The sequence below is a fragment of the Adiantum capillus-veneris genome, chromosome 23, assembly GCF_014529385.1.
Source record: "Adiantum capillus-veneris isolate H3 chromosome 23, ASM1452938v2, whole genome shotgun sequence".
Taxonomy (NCBI): Eukaryota; Viridiplantae; Streptophyta; class Polypodiopsida; order Polypodiales; family Pteridaceae; genus Adiantum; species Adiantum capillus-veneris.
In genome coordinates, this window is record NC_140953.1 from 123,744,419 (window position 1) to 123,748,405 (window position 3,987).

A 3,987-nucleotide genomic window follows, 5' to 3' on the forward strand; every position below is an offset into this window, starting at 1 on the left:
CTTCCATTAAGATGCGGGCAACAAAAGGCATGTTGGCATTACACATGGGCCAGCAAAATCACTGAGATTTGTAGTCGAGGATTGTGGGGAAAAGACATCATGCTTGGTCCATGTGTATGTCAGTGTATATGCCATGTGAAGAGCCGTTAAAAAAATTTCAACAGTTGATGGATATGCGCAACGAGGGGTAGATGGAACTAGAGTCAGGGCAGAGTATAGGGACAATTTGGCCTTGGAGTATGCAAATCACCCCACTGAGGGGAACTTAGTGGTGGATGTTTTTTTTTCTTCCAATGAGGGCTGGCAGAAGACCGGATATGATGTCATGTTTCTTGGCTTGGCATGTCCTCTGCCATCCATGTTTTGGCCCTTTTCAGGTTGTTCTCTCTGTTGTTGGATTGATGACAATGTCTCTTGCAAAAAAACACCCCAAAAGCAGGGCGCGCCAGCGCGGCCTACTTTTGGTGTGTTTTTTTTCAAATTGTCTTCATTCTCTGTGTATGCATCCTTTGGGATAAACTGATCAGGGCCAGGACATGTGCTGCTCTTTTGATCGTATGCAAATCAAGGGCTTCCATTAAGATGCGGGCAACAAAAGGCATGTTGGCATTACACATGGGCCAGCAAAATCACTGAGATTTGCAGTCGAGGATTGTGGGGAAAAGACATCATGCTTGGTCCATGTGTATGTCAGTGTGTATGCCATGTGAAGAGCCGTTAAAAAAATGTCAGCAGTTGATGGATATGCCCAACCAGGGGTAGATGGAACTAGAGTCAAGGCAGAGTATAGGGACAATTTGGCCTTGGAGTATGCAAATCACCCCACGGAGGGGAACTTAGTGGTGGATGTTGTTTCTGCTTCCAATGAGGGCTGGCAGAAGACCGAATATGATGTCGTGTTTCTTGGCTTGGCATGTCCTCTACCATCTATTTTTTGGCCCTTTTCTGGTTGTTCTCTCTGTTGTTGGATTGATGACAATGTCTCTTGCAAAAAAACACCCCAAAAGCAGGGCGCGCCAGCACGGCCTGCTTTTGGGGTGTTTTTTTTCAAATTGTCTTCATTCTCTGTGTATGCATCTTTTGGGATAAACTGATCAGGGCCAGGACATGTGCTGCTCTTTTGATCGTATGCAAATCAAGGGCTTCTATTAAGATGCGGGCAACAAAAGGCATGTTGGCATTACACATGGGCTAGCAAAATCACTGAGATTTTCAATCGAGGATTGTGGGGAAAAGACATCATGCTTGGTCCATGTGTATGTCAGTGTGTATGCCATGTGAAGAGCCGTTAAAAAAATGTCAACAGTTGCTGGATATGCCCAACCAGGGATATGCCCAATCAGGGCATAGTATAGGGACAATCTGGCCTTATAGTATGCAAATCACCCCACTAGATGTTTTTTCTACTTCCAATGAGGGTTGGCAGAAGACCGGGGACAAGTAGCATGATGCAAATGCCATCGTCAACATTTGGCTGCTCAGCTTCATGCATGAGTTGGTCATCACGCCATTCTCGACATTTGGGAGCACTGCCAGCTGCTTCACTAGCAATGTGCCTTTTCTTTTCATCAACTATGGGCTGGACAAAGTACTGGAGCCAGACTGTGGAAAGACCAATGCAGGAGGGACTTGATTTATTGTATATCCCAAAGATCAACCTTGTGATTTGGACCGGTCGCGAACGAGCATTTTCGATCCCAACGAGAAGGTGCCAGAGGTGAAGCTTTGACATTTCAAATCGGGCCTTGGGATAGTGTCTGCTTAAGGCATTGAGAGCTGAAGGTTCATTCATAGAGAGGGGCCAAGGCAGATGGCAAGGAATACACAATCTAGTGCCTTCCACTATCATTGATTCATACCCAAACATTAATGGCTTCAATAGCCTAGAAAGACTAAAATATGTGAGCTTAGCATTGAAATTCTCATCTAACAGCACATTGCTAGGTTTGACATCTCTACGCAGAACAACTCCGTCGCACTCCTCATGAAGATATAGCAAAGCAGAGCCTAGACCCAAATAGATATTGAAGCGCTTGGCCCAGTCGAGGGCTACGCACGCTCGATGATTATAGAGAAATTTGTCCAAGCTCCCATGGGGCATATAGTCATAGACAAGAAATAGTCAGCCCTTGCCCTCTCCTCATCCTCGGAGTCGGACCAAATTGCGGTACCTCAAATTGCTAATAGCAAAAAACTCTGCAATAAAGCCTCTAAAACCCCCTTTCGTTTGAATGGAGATGCACTTTACAGTCACTAGCTAATGCCTAAAACTAGAGGTGATGTTGGCCTGCCTTCCTTATAATTTGATCTTACAGCAGAGGCATCTGATCTTAGCACAGCATCATTTTTTAGTGTCTTGCAGAGTTCAATCAGAGTTTTCCCACTCACAATCCCTTTGGCATTTCCAATGCTATGCACAGTTGTCTCTTTCGAATCCTGCTGCTGCCTGAATGTCTACAGCTTGCCAAATTTGTTGTTTTGTCTACAGCTCGCCAAATTTGTTGTTGAGTTGATTAAAGCTTTGTTGCTGCTGATAATGGTTTATTAATGAAATACTTATTAATGACGAGACGTAGCTTTGCAGGTCGCGATCCTCTAGCCAGCTTGTACCTATATAGCTTGCACAGTACTGTAATTAAATGCATGACCAAGTTATAATGGTAATAATGATAATTAGTGGTGAAAATTAGAAAAGGATTGCATTTGGCCAATTTAAGTTGCGAGTATAAATGGCATGCAAATTGCAAAAAAACACCTCAAAAGTAGGCCGCGCCGTTGCGGCCTGCTTTTAGGGTGTTTTTTCCAATCTGTTTTTTTTTTAATTTGGGATGCTTATGGGGTGTTTTTTTCTTTTTTTTTTGTTAATTTGGGATAGTTTTTTATTTGTTTCTCTTTGCAGTTCTTTAGGTCGTAAGCGATTGAGAAAAACCAGAGGATCGTCTCAACTTAATGTAGACTCAATGCAACAAGAGAGTCAAGATGACATAAGCAGAGTGGTGGACACTTCATTGCTAGAGCAAAATGATGTTGAGGAAGAGGTTGAGAGCCAAAATCTAGATGCTTCAGGGGTTGCAAGTATGATGATTGTCCCTTATGTTGTTAGGCCAGAGGTACCATCTGTAGAGCCATCCAATGAAGAGAACAAGATTTACATGGACATGGGAGAGGACATTCTTCAGAAAACAAGGATATTCAGCTGTCATCATTGTCCACCCATTCCTCTTTGTAGACTAATTCCTTATGCAAGGGTTAGGGGTCTTCATGATGATCGTTCGAGCTTGAAAATAGCATTTTCTAGAGAGGGTTATGTGGCAGAGAAAGGAGCATTTATTGTTTCCATTTGGATGAGGGACAAAGAAGTTTCAGTTGTGGATGAAGCAATACAGAGGGATTGGGATCCTATTTGGCATGAGGTTAACAAAGAGTTTGAAGTTGATCTCATTCTAAAACCTGAACTTCAGGAACTAATGGGTCACATGTTCTATGTTTGGGAAGGCAACCATCGTACCGTGGCATGGACATCTGCTATTAAAGAATGCTTCAAAGAAACAAAAGTGAAGCATTGTCGTGTGCTTTGTACTATTATTGACCCTACCAGGGTTAGTGAGATTGCCCTTCTTACAAGTTTACAGAGGATGAACTAGTGAGTCTCCTTCCTTATCTTTTTGGTTATGATAGTTCTCAAGTTTTCTTATGTTTATGTGAATTTATCTTGCTTTTGAACATGTAGTTTGAATACACATGCTTTGGTGACCACAACATTGCTCGGGATGAACTAGTAAATTGTAAAAATATTTGTTCTACTGATCATGGGGAGTACCTTAAAGACCTACTTGAGAGAGATATAATGTTGATTGCATGTATCAGAAAGAAGAGTACCAAGGGTGTTGAGCCATGGCATCCTCTTACACGTAGATATCTCGGAAAGCTAGTTTTTAATGTAAGTTTTAAGTAGCATATATTTCTAGCATGAATTTAGTATTTCTA

At 42.4% G+C, this 3,987-nt stretch overlaps 1 pseudogene; it reads left to right on the top strand.

Moving 5' to 3' along the window:
• Positions 1-699: 699 nt before the first annotated feature.
• On the top strand, positions 700-1,765 carry LOC147428482 (putative fucosyltransferase 7; annotated as a pseudogene).
• The last annotated feature ends 2,222 nt before the right edge of the window (positions 1,766-3,987 follow it).